Raw genomic sequence first — 22,275 nt, 5'->3', positions numbered from 1 at the left:
CGCTTAATTCACCAGCGAAGCAGCCACCTTTGACAAAACCTTACAAACACAGCCCGCCATTTCTCTCGACAGCTGCAAGTGACCTCAACAGCCTGTGGGATGGCACAGCGTTCGGACGCAACCTGCCGGATGACTGCGAAATTGTACGGCAAGAGCTGCATTGCCTGTTACCATCTGATAACAAGCCTCAAGTTGCGGCCCTTGAGGAAATCGGCCGCGAAGAAGTATGGCATGCTCTTGGCTAGCCTTGACCTACGCCGCTGCAGTACACAGTCCTCAGCCCCAACGACACATCCGAGGTTCGTCTTTTTTGGCGTGAACCAGCTGCTCTCGCAAGCCGCACCCCCCCCCCCCCCCCCCCCCCTGCCCCGCCCGCTCGGCCTACGAAAGATACTCCACAGCACAAGGAAATGCGACGCCTGGAGGACTTTCGGCAACCGCCGCTGTGCTTCCATTGCGGGGAAGCGGGCCATATTCTTCATTACTGTCTTTACTGATGTGGTCTTCGTGGCTTTGCCGTTAGCCACCATGACCGCGATTTGGCCTACGCCCGCGATAAATCGACCGTTACCTGTGTCGAGAGATGCATGCGCCGAACCGCCTCTTGCGCTCACCATCGCCCTCAGCCTCGCGTTTTGCGTCGCCACGCTGCAGCTACGCAGCCACTATATGAGTAAGCCTCCGGAGGGAACCATCTCTGGAGGTGAGGTTGCTCACATGCGAAACGTCGAAGATCCTCCAACGACCACGCCACATGAAGACGCCGCCCTCAATACGCCGACGTCGCATACAATGACAACCATGATCATGACCCGATGATGATGATGAAATAACTTCATTTGCACCAGTCAAGGAATTAGAGGGCGTTGCAGGCTTGAGTCTTGACCGCCGTCATCTTCACCCCCTTTCAGCAGGCTGGAATCCCTTGGGTTTCAGCGGTGTCCAGGGCCAGAGGGATGACTTTTTTTGTTCTTTCTGGCTGGCCATTAAAGCCTCCCAGGACTCTATATTCCTGTCTGGTTCGTTGTGGCTGGGGCATGTCCACACCATGTGGATCATGTTTGCTATTTCATTAAAGTCTTTACACCTCGGGGCTTGGATCGCCGGACAATCTGCTTAGTGCTAGTGGGTTAGGAAAAACTCCCGTCTGTAGCTTTCTCCATATGACCTCTTCTTTTTTGCTGAGGCCCTTCCATGCTCCAGGTAGTGTTGTCTTCCTAATCTGTAATGGCTAAGAATATCTTGGTACGGGTTCAGCTCCTCGCCCCTCTGAAGGGGCTCTCTGCTTGACGAGGCAGCATTAGGGTACCGGTGTGTCAGTCCTCGGGCCGTCTCGCTCGATGGAGCTCGCGCTTCCAAGAGTTCGACGTCACCGTCGTTTACAAGCTCGGAAGCAAGCATTATGAATGCTATTGTGAGGTGAACTCTGCAGCATTTAGTTTCTTCCGAAGCAATCCTGATAACCAAGCAGTGGCCGCTTTATTCGTTCTGCATGAAGAATAGAGTGCTGTCTTTGGAAGTCGTAGTGCTCCTAACAAATGTCGCTGTACAGAAAACTCCCAGAGAGAGGTTTCCCCCATCTCTCTAAAAGTTAAGCGCGCGTCACCTGGCGCACGTAGCCGGAATCGCCATTAATCGCCGTGTTGCGGTTCACTGCAGGCAACTCCTGATGTCTGCCGTCAGGCTCACGTATTCAGCGCCTCCAGGCAAGCAGACCGTTGGCCAGAGTGGGTACGTAGTACATGCCACTTCGGGGAGCATAGTCTCCTTGCTGCAGCAAGTTTTGCACCTTAATGCCAATAAACTCTTTACTTTATATCGCGTTCAGTTGGGAAATTGTGTCCCGGTAGCTGTCGCACTGCTAGTACTGCAAATTGTTCTGCTGCAGTAATGCTTTTCGTTCACAGGTGGGCTGGCGTCGAGATGTACCTAGTCCTATAGAGTGCTTGCGTCAGGTGTGGACGGGTGCTTCAAGATATTTGTCCGCATAGCCTCGGTTAGCCATCGCTAGAGACAGTCCCCGAGCAGCACATATAATCAGCCCAATATTGCAAATGGATGGTTGCACTATGGTACTGTGTGAGACCGGCTTTCACCAACACGTTTCCAATATTGGTTCAATTACCTGTGCTGCTCGAGTAAGCGCAGAATGGATGGACTACCTCGCTCTATCGCCAAATAGAAAAGTCGCAGATTCTAAACTGTTTTGCATTTTATACCTTCAACGTCTTCAAATATTTTCAACGCTTTGTAGTTCTGCTCGCGTTGGTTAAGAGTTAAAAGTATTATTTTTAGCGACAACGAAATTATATATTCATTTTGGGCACCAAACCAGTTCAGCGAGACAATTCTGCATTTTCACCCTCCGGATTTGGCGATAACCCCAACGGACGTGTAGGGTGATGCCGTAATGTCCAGGTAGCGCTTGAGATATCAGCGTGTGGCCTGTTTGGGTCACTTCAGAAGTGTTCATATTTATTTATTTTTATTCAATAAACCCCTAAAGGCCCTCAATCGAGGGTATTACATAGGGGGGAGCAATGACACACCGCGCAAAATAAGAATGAGCAAGCACCAAGGTGCAATACATAAATACAGAAAGCACATGTAGAAAACAAAACAAGAAACAAACAAAAACCTGTAGTATACATTGTAATTTACACGAAAAAAGAACAGATAGTGTTTTAGAGGCATAACAACCGCAGGAACAAAACAATAATAAAACAGCTGAATGCATAAAAGTGGTACAATCAATTAGTAAAGCTAAACAGACATTTGGCTTAGAAGGTCCTGAATCTTGTTAAGATCCCTTTCAGAAGCGATGTGTGATGGTAGATTATTCCAGTCGACTATAGTACGCGGTAGGAAAGAGTTAGCCAAAGCAGAAGTGTGGTATGATATGCGTTTAACTTTCAACGGGTGGTCACGACGTGGAAAAAAATATTCAGGTGATTGAAAAAAATCGTTATGGAGCAGAACATGATGGTAAAGTTTATGGAAAAGGGTCAAGCGCGATAGTTTGCGGCGATGTGATAACGTATCAAGTTCGGCGCGAGCCTTTAGTGCGGTGACGCTAGAATGACGAGAATAATCAGAAAAGATGAATCTAACGGCACGGTTTTGCAAAGATTCCAAGTCATCTATAAGGTATGCCTGATCCGGGTCCCAGATGGCCGACGCATATTCGATTTTAGGCCGTATTAAGGTAACGTATGCTAGTTTTTTTAGGTGAAAAGGCGCTTGTTTAAGGTTACGTTTTAGAAGACCCAGAGAGCGGTTAGCAATGGCTAAGATGGTAATTCCATGTTAAATTAGACTGAAGGTGTTAAGTCTCGTGTTAAGTCTCATACCCTCTGTGGCAGGTGTGATAGAAAGTCGGTGCCCGTTTTCTTGAAGCATATCTTCTATGGAACGGTGAAAAGGTTTATAGGCAACCCCCAAAATCGCAAATCACCTAGCCCCACTGAAGCATGAGAAGTCATGACTTGCAGCGCCACCTGGAACAGGCCCGACAGCGAGAGCCGTTACACGGGGGCCATGGCTAAAACTGCCAGATGTGAGGTTCGCGACTAAAAGAGACTTAATTTAAACATGATCACACGTTCGTTTTAACACATGACTCTTCATTTTATTACGTTAGCAGGGTGGTGGACGTGTCCGCGGAAGCTGTTACGAGCGTTGTGACCAGGGGGTTCTGTGCGCTGATTGAAGGAATTCAAGAGCAAAGTTTGAGGCAGAGAGAGAGGAGCCACGCAGGAATAGCGCCCTTACCGTACGGGAAATTCCTGCATCTAGACAGGCGAGGGTTTTTTGTGTTAGATATTGATCTCTCTTTGAATTCAAAAATTTTGAAAATTGGTGAACTTCGAATTGTATCGCAACTTCAAATATTCTCTGCAAGATGTATAGTACCCTCTAATTTTCGGCCAGCAATAATGTTCTGCCCTATAATGTATTAAACTATACTCTTAAAGGCGCAGTGCACACCATATTTCGTTCACTTACCTTTAGTGGACAGTATCTGTGAGCTGAGACCATGTGATTGCGTTTTAGTATGCAACCGCATGGTTGCGACATTTAATGGAACGGCCCTTTTTTAGCAGCGTCTTCAAATGAAAACGAAGCATTCTTCTAAGGTAAAGCAGCGTTCATGCAGACATTTCTCTTTCGAATGCTTTTTTTCTCTGTATCACGGGGAAGAGGTGAGCATAACCAGCAGATACTAATATATTTATACTAATATCGGTACTATTGTTAGTATTGCTGCTATTTCTATGATTGCTGTGCCGTAATGAAACCTGTATGAACACTTTCTGCATGCAGGCTGGCTGACTTCGAAGCCTACTAGTTCGTGTGGATTACCTGCATCGCGTATGGGCGTCTGTTCAGAGGTGTGAGCAGTCAGAAGGTGAGCGAAATGACATCACGAATGGGCTCAAGTGGAGCACAGAGTCCGTGTTTCAATTAAGGAGAAATGTGGAAACAAACGCACAAGCATTTCTTGGAATGGCTGAGGAGGAATGTTAGTTGGCCTATTGAGTTAGGCTACTGCGTTCTAGTGAAAGATGGTTTAGTTTACCAGCGTTTATATACAGGTCGGCGTATAGAAGAAAAGGTCGTCTGATGCGCGGTGCATATGACACGCTGTCACGAGCCTACATATGAGACACACAGCAATTAACGTTCGTTCTTCTTGTTCCGGCCATCATGCTTTCGAATGCCTTCTTTACGAAGTGATACATAAAAAGATATATTTATATACAACTGCTTCCTGTAATCTGTTTATGATTTAAGGGGGTTTAACGTCCAAAAGCAAACCAGGATATGAGAGACGCCGTAGTGGAGGGCTCCAGAAATTTCGAATACCTAGGGTTCTTTAACGTGCACTGACATCGCACAGAGCACGGAGCTATATAATTTCGCCTCCATCGAAATTCTACCGCCGCGGCCGGGATCGAACCCGCGTATTTCGGGTCAGCAGCCGAGCACCATAACACACTGAGTCAACGCGGTGGCGACTCTAGTGAAGGGCTTCTGGATTAAATTCGACCAACTCGGCTTATGTTGCGGAAGCAACAATACGCTAAGTGTGAGCGATTTCGCGGAGCCCCCCGGAGAGACCCATCTGTGCATGCGCGAGGAGCGAGTGACGTCAGAGCAGCGCGGTGCGGCCGCCGACTCCTCCGCTGTGCGGGTGACTCAAAGGTGCCGTCGTCGCTGCGCCAGCAGTGCGTTCTACAGGAGGAGTGACGTCACACGGCGCGCAGCTGCGGCGCTGCGGCCACCGCCGATCCCTTCGCTACGCGGGTGACTCAGAGGTGCCGCCATCGCTGCGATTGCCGAGCCGTTGGTTCCGCAATTCTATTAGGGATGGATGGCCATTGGTCAAACCACCGCCAATTTTTTTTAACTCGCCCTGATGTCGCACAGCACCCGGGCGTCTTTTTGCGCTCGTCTCAATGAAAATGTGGCCGGTGCGGGCAGGACTGACCTAGCTTTGCATCCCGGCGGAGTGCAGCAAGTTATGGGAAAGCTTTGTGCAAGACGGGAACCCACATCTGGTGGGAACCGTCAACCGTTACGCTACATCGCAGACAGTTACCATTCATGCCACGGTCCAGGTGTCCACCCAGAGTGAGGCTGCTGTCTTTTCTTTGCTATATTTACAGTTATCCCAGACGTAGAGGCACTCTGTTTTTTCGCACGTCCATCGTTGCTTTAGGGTTAGGACGAAGCTATGATACGAATTTGTGGCTTCGCAACAAAGCTCTGGGGCGTCCGTAAAGTGCTTCAAAATACGCGTTAGGACGTTGCGGTCGGCTTGATCAACTCTATTGCCGAGGAGCCTTAACGTCTCTCTCAAGGTTCATAAGTTGTCGTGTGCGTGTGAGGCTTGTCAGTCGCATGGTGCAACAACGTTGTCCGCAGCCCGGGCGAAGGACGCGGCGACTTATCGAGTGACTGGAGCTCGCAAGCTAAAAGAGGCGTAAGTGGAGCAAGGGTTTTCGCTTCAGCGTGAACGTTCGTTGCTGGGGCAATGGGTCGAAAGCAAACAAAGCGCGTGTGACCTCCCGGGGTGCAGGAGTGCGAACTCCAAGACACCCGTCAAAAAATGGAAGATCCTCAAGTACTAGTTCGCGCAGAAGAAACTTGGCCATTAACAACGCCAGGACCGTAAAACTCGTCTGCCTGGGGCTGGCGCGGTGACTCAGTGGTTACGGTGCTCGCCTACTCAGACGAAAGACTTGGGTTCGATTCTGGCCGCGGTAGTCGCATTTCGATGGAGGCGACATGCTTGAGGCTCGTGTACTGTGCAACGCTAGTGCGTGCTAAAGAACCAGGTGCTCTAAATTATCCGGAGCCCTCCACTAAGGTGTCGCTCAAAGCCTCGAGTAGCTTTCAGACTCTGGATCCAAACCAAATCATCTGCCTGGGGAAGCAGCGCATCATTAATGAAAGCCAGTCTGGTAGACTAGCTAAATCATAACTTTCAAAATATGAACCCCACAAAAATTATTTGCTACAGCGCAGCATAAAAGCCGCTAGTGGTCCTATCCTGCAGTGCCACTAATGAGTAATCGCCACATAAATTCTTCGTCACCTGGCTCAAAATGCTCCCCCCCCCCACCCTCCCGTCGTCTTTCTTTGCCATTTAATCTTACTAGAAAGCTTCCTGCCATGACGATTGGCTAGAGCTAAACTGCACGCAAAGTTATTGATTGCAGACGTGTGGCCTCACGGTTAGCCATAATATCGGTCGATTTCAGCACACATAGGCCGCCGCGGTGGCTCGGTAGTTATGGTGCTCGTCCGCTGACCCGAAATACGCGGGTTCGATCCCGGCCACGGCGGTTGAATTTCTATGGAGGCGAAATTCTAGAGGCCCGTGTAATATACGATGTCAGTGCACGTTAAAGAACCACAGGTGGCTGCAATTTCCGGAGTCCTTCACTACGGCGTCTCTTATAGCCTGAGTTGCTTTGGGACATAAACACCATACACCAAACCAAATCACTTGTGAAGTGGTTGCTTCGTAGCACAACCGTGATGATGATCATGCTTTGAGATTCACGCAGAAAACTTTGCATTAATTGTAACAGTGCTTCTCGGGGGAGAATAAAAAAGAGGCAGAAAGAAAAAATAGGGATGACACTGAAGGGCGAGGAGTGGCTTCGGCGCATCAGTATAGTTAGTCACAGCTAAGTTAAGACGTGGCAGTCCTTTCTTGTATCGTAGTCATCGGTTGATTCACTGGCTGCGAAGAAGTTTATTCGACTGCCTCTTCGTTTAGATTGAGGACGTTCGGTTTCTATATAAAGACGATATGCTGGGCTTTTTAAGTTAGAGTGACAATTGAACATACTGAAATTGAGCTGCATAGTGTAAGGCTGGCATATTGATTACATGCTAGCAAAGAAGATGAAGAGTAGAAAAAATAGTCTGGTCATCCCCTGTTCATATCGTGTTTCCTTTGCGTGTTCTACACTACTTAAATTTTTTGAAAGTAGTTGTAATCCTATTTTCAAGACAAAAATGACGTTAGGCAAAGCCGATTAGTTGCCGCCTCTGTTAGCCAATTCAGTTGAAGATTTATTTGCTCACTCAAGGAAATCTTGTAGACAATATCCGAACCGATAGCCTGCATGGCTAGTGTCCAGTCCAATACAAAACAAAACATTTGGGCAACCGCAATAGGAATTGTGCAGACATATATTTAAACAAAATACAAACAGCGAAATATGACATTGAAACCATTCGTTGTCGGGTCGAATACAAAAGAAAGCATTGGGTAACCGCATCAGGAACTTGCGAAACAACGTCTGAACGGTATACACATATTTAATTGAAACAAAACGCAGATTGCGAGATCACGCCGTTGGTTGCGCAAGAAAAACAACCTCGAAGAGAGCCTAAAATCTCTAGCAACGCATTCCAGACCTTCAGGTCAGTGAAGTCAATCTCTCACCGTATCTATTGTTATGGATTGGAGAGTTAAAATCACAATTAGCAGAATGTCCTGCTTTGCGAACAGGCAAAATGAATAAGCGGAATGGGAGAGGAGAGTTAGTTAACATACTGTTTACTAGAAGGGAAACTTTATAGTCGCGCAAAGCAGCGAAATTTTAATGCTCCAGTTTCTTCAAACATACCGTCGTAGTCCCACTGCTGTCCATATATACAGGTACCGACCTACGATGTCCGCCTCTTATTCAAAGTATTACCTCTCCTTTGCTTTCACAAGCGCCTTTTTGCTTGCAGCGGCGACCTCTGAAGCCCACCCGGTCGCGTGAAATGCCTGCGTCGCGTGTGGGCGGCTCCGGCACGGCGGCCTGTTCACTTGGGCAATCAGGTGAGTGATACTTCGGCACGAAAAGAAATCGACAGTGGCGGCTCCGTGCGTGGCAGACCAGAAGTTGTTTGGTTACTATTTCGACTATTGCGTTGCTTTTTGCATACACGCGAAACTCAATAACCTCCTGTTGCTCAGATTTCACCCACATGAAGGGACTGCGAACTCTGTATGCTTCGTTTCTTGAGCGCCCTCGAATGCTGTATGTGAAAATAAACTCTTTCTGTATTGCCCGCTGACCAGCTTCAAAACCTGGAGGAACTCCCGGTTGGACGCAATCACTCCACGCGTGACGTCACTATGTTCCGGGTGGTGATTGGGAGGGTTGTGGTTGGCTTATAGCACGTGTCCCCTAGAGGACAGGCTTTGCCGCCAAGGTGTTTGCGAAGAGTCAAAACTTTAGCGGCAAAGCCTATACTCGAGGGTAAGCCTATACTCGAGGGTAAAGTGTTGACACTTCGTTGCGAATATGTCTAAATCCCGTGAGAAGTCAGTTAGAACGACCGTTTTCTTGCGGTATATCTTCCAGAGATTAGTGAACAGGTTATCTGGAATCGACTTTTTGGCCTTGCCGCTGTTTATCTCGATCAACAGGAAGTAGCCAGCAGCCAGCCTACACAGGAGCAGGTGCGGCCGTGGTCAGCTACACTGCCTGCAGTGCTTTCGTCACGTGGGTGCAGACCCGCCATCCATACCCGACGGATGTGGAAAGCTGCCAAGAGTGAGTACGGCTCGTAAGGCCGGTTGTGCATGTAGCTTGCAAAAAAGGAGTCGACATTGACTGTCAGATGAAATATTTGGCAACAACGCATCCTCCCGCGCTACCTTCTAAATATCCAGTTGCTGCAGTCATCCACTGCGTTTGTGTCGACTGCGGCTTCCTAGAGTAGAGTCAGCACCGAATTCCCCTTTAAAGGTAACAACGGCTATTTTTCGGTTCGGACATATGTCCTTGCATTTTTTACGGTCTTAAGCCCGGAAGCGTCCCTGCTAAACTACACACCTTAGAAGCGTTGTTTTTTTTTTTCGGAAAATCATTTTAAAAACAACCTCCCGCCCTCCCGATTCGCGCTCTCAAACAGGACATTTTTACGGCCAACCAAGCGCATCACGACATCAGGTTTGGCGCAGCCCGACAAGGAAGGGGTTTCATGGGTTTGGCTGCGGTCTTCGATTACCGTTTGTTTTCGCTGAAATGATTGTGGTGACAGGGTATTGTGCACTGGGACACACAATTCACTCGTAACCGATGGTGGGAATTTCTTGCCGTGCATTACCCAGTGACATGACGTTAAGCGAAAAGCGGATGTGTGCTGTAGGGCGCCTCAACTGGTCCCCGACTCTGACTGTGTTTTCTTCTCAGAAGGTTCCAAGCGGCAATTTCTCAAAGAAGAGTACGGTTTCGCGGAACTAAGTTGCAGACGCTGGTGAGGTCATCGCTATGTCCAAGTGGATATAATATTCAGGAAGCTATGAGGTGGTGTCGAATGGCGGCAAATTTAACCGAATGTACCGAACACCAGCAGATATACTTGTTTATGTTACGGAAAGGAAACTAGCACTGAGGAAGTTTCAAACCGGCAGACCCCACGTATTGACAAGCGCCTTACCTGAGTTAATGCAAATAAAATAAATTGTTGCTGTTTTTATGAATAAATCGAGTTCGCACACTCAGTGACGTATGCGTAAATGCGTATAAGAGCGGCAAACATTCTACCGAAGGATTTCAGTACTTCGTAGCTCTAACTGCGCTTCCGTACTTGTTCTCACTTTGGCTCGTCATTTCGCCATGCTCTCAACAATCGCTTTGTCTTTCATTTCTACATCAGGCAGGCTTAGCCTTCGTAGTAACATCGGAGAGCGATATGTAGTGCTTTCCTGACATCGCCCTTATGGGTCCTTTCTCGCGGCAGCAGGTAGTCGTAAAGCTACTCCCCATTAATACTGAGGCTGTGTCTACGGAACCGTCACTCGCATTGCCGCGCTGCGCACATGTGGCGAGCGTGCAAACATTGTCATCACTGACGTCACGCAAAACAACACTCTGAGCCGGCAACTAGGTAGTTTCGGTTCATTTTCAAAGATCGACGCTTATTTGAAGTTATCCTTTGAGTATTTAGAAAGAAAAATGACTACTGCGTTGACAACGCCGTCAGCAGGATGAATCAACCAGTAACTGAGTACGATAAAAATGGCAGTGGTTTAGCTCTGGTTAAACTTGGTTGTGTTGCAAAAGAAACGGCTGCCTGGCTAAGCTTAGGATTCGCTTGTGGTTAGGCGTGGTTAGGCTGGCGAAGCGAGTGCCGGCGGCGGCGCCATCTCGTGAAGCGCGGCGGCGGCAGCTGCCGCGGTTGCTAGGCGACGGCGGAAGATCATTCGTGGAGTCGCCGCCACGGTGTAAGTGCGGCCACGCTGAAGAAGCGAAACGGTGCGGGCGTAGTGTAGCTTTCGCAACAAAAAAAAATCGCCGGATTTGCCCTTAACGATAATGAATTCGGTGTGTTACTTTACACTTCGTCGTGCTCCGTTGTCAGCTTGTAGGTAGAGGCAGAGCAATGCTCACTCGGCAGTCGACGCGAGTTGACTGGTTCTACTCACGCCGTGAAGGTAATTTCGCAAGCAGAACAAGCACGCAGCGAGCTTTCTCGGGACAACTACCCTAGCACGCCACTTCTCTCAACTCGACCGCTTATAGCACAATCACTTTCCATCAGTGTCGGCATGCTTGTTGAAAGCCAGAACACGGTCCTTTCTGATATTAAGGTGACCCTCATTAAACGTGTCACTGCTTCCTGGAAGTGCCCCCTGTAGACTGTGGCCTATCCTTTCATGAGGCGAGCATGGACGGGCTGCCCACTGCCAATAAAAGAACGCAGGGCCTTAGCAGGAAACCCGCTGGGCACCGAGTTTTCCAACGACTCCTACAAGTCCTCTTATGTGCGGCTCATGGTTGCCAGTTTCTTAATCAAAAACAATGAGTGCACACTCAAGCATATATGGTGCAGTTTAAGGCGTCGTCCTCGTCGTAAACCAAATCATAGAATATTTTAACCTTTGTCTACCATTTAAACGGACTCCAAAAGTGTAGTGGATTTTTTGACCACAGGGAAACACCATAAGCACCGTGTAGTCAACTATCTCCAGAACTGCTTCATCTCGTCAATTACGTCAACAAGGGAAAATTACCGTGTCTTGGGTGCCAGCTCACCATAGCACATTTCGCGATGAACCAGCCGATTAAATAACCTCCTATTTCTCACATTTCAGCCACATGAAGGGACTGTCAACTTAACTCTCTATGCTTCATTTCTTAAGTGCCTTCGAATGCGGTATGTGAAAATAAACTCACTGCGTGGCCTGCTGACCTGCTAATAACCTTGGAGGAAATCCCAGTTGTGTGCCATCACTACGTTCCGGGTTGTGATTGGGAGAGTTGTGGTTGGCTTATAGCGCGTGTTCTCTCGAGTATAGGCTTTGTCGTAGAAGTTTTACTACTTCGTTGCGAATATGTCTAAACCCCGTGAGAGGAGCGTTAGAAGGAAGGGAAAACTTTTATTTTCACTAATGCTTTTTCCTGCGGTTTGGGGGCATCTTCAGAGACGTCTTGATTCTACCCCCAGGAGCCTTCTCTGTGGAAGTCGTCCGCCTCTACTCAATGGTCGGTTGCCCTCAGTTCAGGGCTCCGCTGGCCACTGCCGCCCGTTGAGCTCGATGTACCAGGCCTTGTTGGTATTCACAGCGGTCGCTGGACAGCAGAGTCTCCCATTGCTCCACACTTGGGTTTTGTATTTTGGGGACCACGTCTATGTTTTTGGCAGGCTCATGTGATGTGATATAGCGTAGGTTTTTCATCGCACCAGGGAAATTTGTCCGCGTGTATCGTAGGTGCATTTTGTTTAGTATATGTAGGTTTGGGAAAGAGCCTGTTTGTAATTGTCTCCAAGTGACAGCTTCCTCTCTGCTGAGAGATTTGTGCAGTGGGGTAATATCGCATTCTTCTGCCTCTATAGTTTTTTAGCATGGCCGAGTATTCCCTGGGTGCTGGCGTGAGTTCCGCGGTCTCGTCGGATGCTCGGAAAGTAATGTATCCTCGAGCCATCCTGTCGGCCTCTTGGTTCTCTGCCACCCACGTGTGGCCCGGTACCCACACAATTTTGTGTGGGATCTTGTCGTTTTGTTCTTCCTGGTTTTCAATTCTGTCGCTCGCTGCGAGGAGTATACGGAGCGCGTGACGACCTGTCCTGCCATTCATGTAATTTCGGCGGGCTGTTTTGAGAGTCCGTGAGTGTTGTTAGCGACCGTCCGGTCCTATAGCCCTCCGCCACCGCTAGAGCAACGGCTCATACTCTCAGAAAGACCGTTTTCAACAGGTCCTTTGGAGTTCGCTTTTTGATCTTGCCTCTGTTTATGTCGATCAACAGGAAGTAGCAAGACACCTCACACAAGAGAATGCGCAGCCGTGGTCAGCTACACTGCCTGGAGTGCTTTCGTCACGAGGGTGCAAGGTGGCCCGCCATCCATACACGACGGACGTGGCCATGACGAAAAAAAAAACTGCCGAGGGTGAGTATGGCTGGTAAGGTCGGTTTTGCATCTAATTGGCTAAACAAGTGTCGACATTGACTACCAGATAAAATATTTCGCAACAACACATGTTCTCGCACTACTTGCTGGATATCCAGTTGCACCAGTCATCCACTGGGGTCGCATTGAGTGGCGGCTCTCTAGAGTATTGAGTCGATCAGCACCGAACTGTGCTTTAAAAGGCAATGCGGCGATTTTTCGGTTCAATATGTCAATTAAACGACACGTCTGAGAAGAGTTTTTCCTGAGAAGAATTTTGAAGACAATCTCCCACCCTCCCGATTCACGCTGTCTAACTGGGCATTTTTACTGCCAACCAAGCGCATGGCGACATCAGGCTTTGCACAGCCAGACAAGCAACAGGTTTCAAGGGTGTGGCTTAGGTCGTTGCTCGCCGTTTGTGTTCCCTGAAATGGTTGTGGTGACTCATACTCGATGGTGCGAATGTCTTGCCGCACATTATCCAGTGACAAGACGCTAAGCGAGACGCACATTTATGCTGTGGGGCGCCTGAACAGGTCCCCTACTCTGACAGTGTGTGTACTTCTCGGAAGGTTCCAAGCGGCAATTTCTCAAGGATGAGTTCGGTTTCGCGGAACTAAATTGCGGACGCTGGTAAGGTCATCGCTGTGTCCAAGTGGATCTAATACTCGGGAAGCTATGGTGTGGTGTCTAATGATTGCATTCTAATGTCTGCATTCGGTGTGTTATTTGAGTTAAAAACCCGGGATGCGTAAATTACGAGTACCGAACACCAGCAAAAATACTTGTGGTTACTTTACGGAGAGTAAACTAGCACTGAGCAAGTTGCGTACCGGCGGACCCCGCGTGTTGACAGGGCGCCTTGCCTTTGTTAATACAAATAAAATAAATTGTTGCTGTTTGTATCATCAAATTGAGTGCGGCCACTTAATGACGTATGCACTAATGCGTAAAGACTTATAAGAGCGGTAAACATTCTACCGAAGGATTTCAATACCTCGTAGCTCTAATGTTCTAACCGCACTTCCGTACTTGTTCTCACTGGCTCGTGATTTCGCCATGCTCTCAACAATCACTTTGTCGTTCATGTCTACATCAGGCAGACTTAGTCTTCGTAGTAGCATCGAAGAACAATATGTAGCGCTTGCCTGAAATCGCTCTGATGGGTCCTTCCTCGCTGCCGCACGTAGTCGGTAACAGCTGCTTATACATATACTGAAGCTGTGTCTATGGAACCGTCATTCACTTGCTTTGCCGCGCTGCGCACAAGCGCCCCGCTTGTGTCATCACTGACATAACGCAAAACCACTCCGGGCCGGCAACACAGTAGTTTCGGTTTATGGGCAAAGATCGACGCTTATTGTAAATTATTCTTTTAGTATGTAAAAAAAAATAGTGCTTGGTTATTTATTGGGTTTAACGTCCCAAAGCGACTCATGCTACTACGAACGCCGTAATGAAGGGCTCCGGAAATTTCGACCATCTGGGGTTCTTTAACGTACCCTGACATCGCACAGTACACGGGCCTCTAGAATTTCGCCTCCATCGAAATTCTACCGACGCGGCCGGGGATCGAACCCGCGTCTTTCGGGTGAGCATCTCAGCACCATAACCGCTGAGCCACCGCGGCGGCGAAAAAAAAAAGTTGCCTACTCTATTGAGAAGGCCCCCAGCAACATGAATCAACCAGTAACTGAGTACAATAAAAAAAAATCGCTTATTCGCCCTCTAACAACGTTGGATTCGGTGTGTTACTTTACACTTCGCCGAGCTTCGTTGTCAGCTTGTAGGTCGAGGCGGAGCGATGCTCACTCGAGAGTCGACGCGAGTTCACTAGTTCTAATTATGCCGTTAAGGTGATTTCGCAAGCGGAACAAGCACTCAGCGAGCGTCGACAAGGATTGTAGACAGCCACTGATCTCAAGTCGACCACTTATAACACCATCACTTTGAGTCGGCATGCTTGTTGAAAGCCAGAACACGGTCCTTTCTGATATTAAGGTGGCCTTCATTAAACGTGTCACTGCTCCCTGGGAAGTGCCCCCTGTAGACATTGGCTTATCGTTCAATGAGGCGAGCATGGACGGGCTGCCCAATGCCCCTAAAAGAACGTCATCAGGCCTTAGCAGCAAACCCGCTGGGCACGAGTTTTTCAGCTACGCCTACGAGTCCTGTCTAGGTGCAAGTGCGGCTCATGGCTTCCAGTTTTCTTAATTATAAACAATGAGTACATACTGCAGTTTGTTAAGGCGTCTTGCTTGTAAACCAAATCATGGAAAATTTTAATTTTTGTCGATCATTTAAGTACACAAACTCCAAAAGTGGGGTGGCTCCTTTGACCACAGGGAAACGCCATTGGCACCGTGTAGTCAACTGTCTCCAGAACTGCTTCATCTCGGCAATTACACCACCGTGTCTAGGGAGCCAGCTCACCACAGCACAGTTCGCGATGACCCAGTAGATTCAATAACCTCCTGTTTCTCACAATTCAGCCACGTGAAGAGACTGCCAACTTTATTCTGTATGCTTCTTTTCTTATGCGCCTTCGTATGCGGAATGTGAATATAAACTCACTGTCGGTACGGCCTGCTGACCTGCTTATAAACTTAGAGGAGCGCCCGGTTGGACGCAGCCACTATTTCATATATGACGTCACAGTCCTGGTTTGTGATTGGGAGGGTTATAGTTGACCTATAACACTACTTTCCTCGAGTATAGGCTTTGCCGCTTAAGTGTTGACACTTCGTTGCGAAGATGTCTGAACCCCGTGAGAGGAGCGTTAGAAAGACCGTTTTCTTGCGGTATGTCTTCCAGAGATTAGTGAACAGGTTCTTTAGAATCGACTTTTCGATCTTGCCGCTGTTTATCTCGATCAACAGGAAGTAGCCAGCAGCCAGCCTACAGAGGAGCAGGTGCGGCCGTGGTCAGCTACACTGCCTGCAGTGCTTTCGTCACGAGGGTGCAAATGTGCCCGCATGCCCGACGGACCTGGAAAGGTGCCAAGAGTGAGTATGGCTGGTAAAGCCAGTTTTGCATTAAGTGGCTAAAAAGGTGTCGACGTTGACTGCCGGATGAAAAAAATTACCGAAGACACTTTGGTGGAAATTCTGAAGTGTGCTTGGCGAAAGCCTCCTCCGTTGTGTCTCCCTTGCTTTCGCATCTGGTGACATGCTCAGTCCTCGCATGCGCATTCGCTCCTTGTTCTTCTTGCGTTTGGTGTTGGGGGGGAATATGGCGTCCGCTGCCTCTGTTCGCGCGGAATCACTGGGCCGCTTCGGAGCCATGCCTCTCACTCACTCGACTGCAACGAGACTCTGGCGAAGGAGCGGCGGTGCAGCTGCCACCGCCGACGCGCGCGCGCGCTCGTTCCACCGCTACAGTGTGACGTCACGGTTGCTATGTACAGCCAGCTGCGCCGCCACCGGCGTGCCGGTTGCTAAGGAGGGGAGGAGGTTGCGCCGCTGCGCGGAGGAGAGGCCACAGTTCGCACGATTCAAGCGCACGGGCGGACTCCGCGAGTATGAGCCATAAAAGGTTTCGCCTTAATGTTTGGCATCAACACATCCTCTCGCGCTAGTTGCTAGATATACAGTTGCACCAGTCATCCACTGGGTTTGTATGGAGTGGTGGCTCTCTAGAGTATTACGTTAGCAGCGAATTCTGCCTCAAAATAACGGCGATTTTTCGGTTCTCACATATGTGAATTAAATTTGTGTCACTTAAGGTCTTTTTGAGCCCAAAAGTGTGACTGCAGGCACGGGACGCCTGACGAGTTTTTCCGTAAAAAAATTTTAAATACAATCTCCCTCCCTTCCGATTCGCGCTGTCAAACAGGACATTTTTACGGCCAACCATAAAAAATAATAAAAATAATAGAGAGAGCAAAGTTTAATACAATAAAACAAAAAAGCACAAAAATTGAAAATAAGAATTAACAAAAGGTAATGACGTTATCAAATAGCATAGTATGTCGCAACCGGAAACGTACTCTCCATGCGCATGACGTCACCTGTGAAGTCATCACCGCTGCTGTCTATATATGGAGCGCCGACCACTGCTGTGTATCCACCCTGGCAGGGGCCAGCGCATTCGCATGATGTCACCTGTGACGTCATCACCACAGTAACAGGGGCAGCAACAGAGGCTGAAGTGGATTTCGCCTCATCGCACTTAGTATAAGCGAAGCCCCCCCCCCCCCCCCCCCACGCGAAATTTTTTGAAATTATTGTTTGAGTATTTAAAAAAATGAAGTTGCCTACTCTCTTGAGAACGTCGTAGGCACCCTGTAGTCATCTGTCTCCGGAACTGCTTCCTGTACATCAAAAGTGGAAAATTACCGTATCTTGGGTGCCAGGTCACTGCAGCATAGCTGGCAAACGACAAGCCGATAGACTCGCTGAGCTGTTCGCCGCTATACTGATAAAATCGGATCTCATAACATCAGATCCCACACTGGGTTAGAACTTTCAGACAGTGCCCACAGGAATGGCCCACTGCACAGTGCCCACTCACATGTGCAGGGATTTATCATTATTTTCATTTGCGTGTGTTTTCACTCTAAATTGAATGCCACAGTATAAAGGCAGTGGCAAAGCACCAGTTAAATCATTTGTAAGGCCAAGACAGCAAAAGTATTCAGCGTCGTACTGAGATGAATGTGCGTTCGTAGCTCTGCGCCCCACTTCATAACTCTGGAAACTTCAACATCGCTGAGTTCGGCCAGAACAGATGTTCGGGTGCGTCGGAGCGGTTCATAGCCGTAAATTTTAACATGAAAGGCATATCGGTCGGATATAGAAAGTACAGTACCGATGCACAGGCGAAAGGTGCAATCATGGATAAAATTTCACTGGGTACAATTGCGCGGAAAAAAATTATTGCTGCATAATGGGCCGTCGGCGTTCATTGTGTTCATTGGCGTTGTCAACGTTTTACACTCTGATCATTTTAAGGAAAGGAAGGCGAGCGCGCGTGGCGAGGCACCCCAGCTGTGCGTAGCGAGGTCAACTGCTCGTCGCGCTTGCACAGCACGGCTCTCCAGGAGCCACGCGAAACTGCTCAACCTTGGCCAGTGTAGCTCCCGCTACAAAAGATTAATTCCTCTGCATTCAGATAGACCAGTCTGCTGATAAGCATGGAATGGTAGTGGGAGGCGCATTTTGCATCCATTGGAATGAATACCAGCTGACAGGGTGAAGGACGAATGCAGAGGGGCAGCAGTTCTGTCATCCCAAGTTAAGGGTGTCATGGCTGCACACCCGCATAGAGTACGTTCGCTTTCTATTGCCCACTCTGTCCTGTCCCAGACAGACGGCTGGTAAAAGATACGGACTCACCCACACGAACAGCCAGCTGCATTTTCCAGCATCTCTTCTCCTTAGTCTTCATCTGTGTACCACGCAATCCTGCTTGTTGCAATATCGGCTTCTCCGATAGAAATTTTCGAAAGCCTTTGCAACCCGTAGTATATTTTTTAGCTCACTGCATGTCATCTCTTTGCCTCTTTCTAACTTCTTGCCCAGGTAGTATTTAGCAGAAGACAAGACACGCACCGGCGCGGCCATCCTGGACAAGATCTGCGCCAGCCTCTTATGTGCCGGCCCGGCCACCGTGTATCTCATGGGACATCTAGACGTGAAGGGGTCGGTGTAAAGCAGCGACGGCGCTTATCCCGGTACCCTGTCAGGTCCGTTGGATGAGGACATCGACTACAAACCATAAAAAAAGCAACTGCGAGTCAAGGAGCCCGAAGGTTCAGTACCCTCGGCTGAAGCCACCGAGCTTTATTAAATACCTTTTTGCGCTCGTCCCGTACCGTGTTCGATCTGTCCTTCGCAGTGCTGTCACAGTGACTGGTGCACAGGGGAATATCTCTAGAGCACCTTACATGATTTCAGTGCGCACGCAGGATTACATATATCAGAAGCCCCTACCGCGCAATATGAGCGCTAGTCTCCATCAGGGTAGGCGGCAGGCACGAGCGAGCTATTACACCATAACATACAGCAACCGCTCCGACATCTTTTATGTCGACGCGGCACAAAATTCTAAACCAGGATATTTCACGGCAGTCGCAGCCTATGAATTGCACAGTAGGAGGGGCCGCCGCCACTATCCGAACTAATTACCTGCAGAGGCGGAAGGAGCCGCCATCGCACTTGCGCTGGCGCACTCCACAATTGACAAAAACGTAACCGAAATTTGCACAGATTCCTAGGCCGCGCACCGCCACTACCTAAAGGGCGTGGCGACGCCAGCAACACATTGTATTCTTGCCACGGCCACCTCTCTCGACCGAACGGTTACTCTGTCGGGGGTCCCTGGGCATGCCTCGATCCCCGGTAATGAGCGCGTTCATGCGCTGGCCCGAGAACTCTCCTCCCGGACCCCGGATGATCAGGCACCCAACCCTGCCGGGCAACCAGCAGACTCAGCCGCATGACACTGCCACCACCCCACAGTACCTTGTCGCCCTTATACAGCGCCACATTTCGACAATTACAGACAGGCTCCTTTATTTCCCCCCACCGTCTCTCATGCTTTCACCCCAACTTTCCACCTGATTGTAACACCTGTGGCGAGCCCAGATCCAGACTTTTCCACTACCTTTATGAATGTTCATCCCCAAAGACAGTACCCCTCATTCCCAATCCCACTCATTCTTCCTGGGAGGCTGCTTTACGGACCGCTCAGCCCGCCGGCCAGAAATGACTGGTGATCGGGCTTTACGTGAAGCACAAGCCCGTGGACTCCTGGCCCAGTAGGGGACCATCCTGGAAGATTTTTTTCTGTGTGTAATAAAGTTGTTTCCATCCTTCCATCTCTAGAGCAGTCAGGAGCTCCCACGACTCCCACGGTCATTTGCTGGCCGGTAAGAATGCTGATCAGCATAGCCGGTTTGTTGGCGCTTTTACTCGACGTTATTCGCGTGTGTGGTTCTCGTGGACCACGATCACGAAGGCCTTGAATTGGACGCTATCTTGTGAAAAATGGGAGAGAACTTCCGGAATACGTCCGAAGGTCGAATGTTGTATTCAGGACCCAATTTCCAAAGACTACTGCAAATGGTTAAGGGACTTCATTTGGGCTTGCCGTACGCAAGTCCCCTGTTCTCAGCACGTTCAATACCCATGGACTCTTGGCTGAGCGCCTAATTTGGACGGTAGACTGCTGCCACAGTTCCAGGCTGCGCGCGCTTCAGGTTACAGGGTTTTAGGCGGTTTCAAATTGTACGAATTAGCAAAGATTCTGTAAGCATTCTTTGTTTAGGCGTTCCACCTAGTCCCTTCATTGCGAGAACGCCCACTTTGCCCTCCCCTTATATACGCTCGCGATATCACCCAGTCCACACGAACCCTTCCTGTACCCTCTGCCACCACCCCAAAGCCACCCTCGACCATATTCTTTTCCTCTGCCCGGCGGATCCTCCCCCGCGGGGCCTGGAGCACCTTACCTCATGGGAGGCTTGGGAGACCCTACTGCGCTCCGAGGACCCGGCCAAGCAAGCCATCGCCACCGGCCGGGCTGCCAGCGTCATGAGCCTCCGGGACATGAACGTTTGAGTGCAGTGGGGCCGTGCGGGGGCCCAAGGACCGACGAGTCCAAAACTCCCTTGTTACAAATAAAGTTTTCATCATCATCATCATCCCACATTTCTGTGCTTGCGTTGCCGTTGCCTTCCGCTGCGGATTTTAATTTTCCTTGCGCCGCCTCCTTCGATCTTAGCCCGCTGCTGAGTGGCTGCTTCACTGCTTGAACGATGCTCCCGCGTACAATAAGGTGCCCTGCCTTGGTCTCGTTCATTCGTGGAGTGTCCGTGCTCTGTCCCGATTTACCGTCGTGACGGAGTCTTTTCCCAGGAGTCGACACATCGCCGATGCTTCGCCGATAGCACTCGTGCAGCACTAATAAAAGCAGGAAATATCGGAGACTGCTCTTTTGCGGAGTGGCCACGGAAGACATCTAACGATCGCACTGATGCTTGTGTCTCGTTCTAAGTGGCCGGGCAACGCCGCACGTGAATTCCCCAAATTGAATTCCTCTAAGCCTCAAAGTGAAAGTGTCAAAGTGAATTCCTCACTTTCGATCTTAGTCTCTTGGACTGCAACTATGTCAAGCGCGTTTTCAGCAAGCAGGCGGTTAAGCTGGCACTGACGCCGTCGTGCACCAAGGCCTCTCACATTCAAAGTTGCTACATGCAAAGCTGTGTCTAGTCTCATCGCCATGCCCGATGAAAAGGTGTCTTGTCACACAGTACCCCGCATAGTCAGCCGAGCAGTATTTTTAAACTCACTGTGCTTGTACGGTGTCTCCTTTCCAGATATCAACCAAATCCAAATCTACTTTATTTCCAACCAACAAGTTGGTGATCCCCCAGGCAAAAAGCTGTCACAGACAGCTTGACTGGGCCCTGGGGGCCTACAGGCAGCATCACTCGGTGGACCTCACGGCACAATAAAAATGAATATGAACATGAAGCTTGTACCCAGATCAAATTCAGTGCTTACATTTCCTAAAGGATTACACACACAACAGGCCGCCGTGGTGGCTCAGTGGTTATGGTGCTCGGCTGCTGACCCGAAAGACGCGGGTTCTAACCCGGCCGCGGCGGTTGAATTTCTTCGGAGGAGAAATTCTAGAGGCCCGTGTGCTGTGCGATGTCAGTGCACGTTAAAGAACCCCAGGTGGTCTAAATTTCCGAAGCCCTCCACTACGGCGTCTCATAGCCTTAGCCGCGTTGGGACGTTAAACCCCATAAACCATAAACCACACACAACAGATATCAAAATGAATATGAACATGAAACTTAAAACAAACAGCAAATGCAGTGTTTACACTACCTGAAGAGGTATACAACTATATTTCAATATAATATATTTTATTTCAGTACGTTTAAAAAGAAACCAATACATGCTAGCACATTATGATGCAAACAAAAGTTAATCGATCAAGAATCAATCAGTTGTCCGCCGGTCGAGTAGTGGTGTCAGTTCTAATTGGTCAGTGTTATTTATTTGGATTGCAGTAATATTCATTGCCTCATCAGAAAGTTTGTTAATTCGTATCTAAATGTGCTGGCACTGACGCCGTCGTGCACCAAGGCCTCTCACATTCAAAGTTGCTACATGCAAAGCTGTGTCTAGTCTCATCTCCATGCGCTATGAAAAGGTGTCTTGAGTCACACAGTACCCCTCATAGTCAGCCGAGCATTATTTTTAAACTCACTGTGCTTGTACGGTGTCTCCTTTCCAGATATCAAGCAAATCCAAATCCACTTTATTTCCAACCTACAAGTTGGGGGTCCCAGGCAAAAAGCTGTCACAGACAGGTTGACTGGGCCCTGGGGGCCTACAGGCAGC

The 22,275-nt window shown here is 49.1% G+C and overlaps 1 protein-coding gene across 10 annotated transcripts in view; it reads left to right on the top strand.

Annotated features, from left to right (window-relative positions):
• Positions 1-21,393, top strand: part of LOC149346856 (uncharacterized) — a 43,449-nt gene extending 22,056 nt beyond the window's left edge. Inside the window, exons 8-15 of one of the 10 annotated variants that reach the window (XM_089586713.1) lie at positions 1,660-1,731; positions 4,324-4,408; positions 8,260-8,350; positions 8,945-9,071; positions 12,772-12,913; positions 15,796-15,921; positions 18,439-18,668; positions 21,237-21,393. The gene's annotated coding sequence lies outside the window, so the exon portion shown is untranslated. Of the gene's footprint in view, positions 1-1,659; positions 1,732-4,323; positions 4,409-7,859; positions 7,945-8,242; positions 8,351-8,944; positions 9,072-12,771; positions 12,927-15,795; positions 15,922-18,438; positions 18,727-21,236 lie in introns of those variants that run through there. The other 9 variants (XM_089586716.1, XM_089586721.1, XM_089586718.1 and 6 more) reach the window with 9 other exon arrangements.
• The last annotated feature ends 882 nt before the right edge of the window (positions 21,394-22,275 follow it).

The sequence above is a fragment of the Amblyomma mixtum genome, chromosome 4 (assembly GCF_055824585.1).
Source record: "Amblyomma mixtum isolate Tamu chromosome 4, ASM5582458v1, whole genome shotgun sequence".
NCBI classification, from domain to species: domain Eukaryota; kingdom Metazoa; phylum Arthropoda; class Arachnida; order Ixodida; family Ixodidae; genus Amblyomma; species Amblyomma mixtum.
This window is presented reverse-complemented; position numbering and strand designations above follow the sequence as displayed.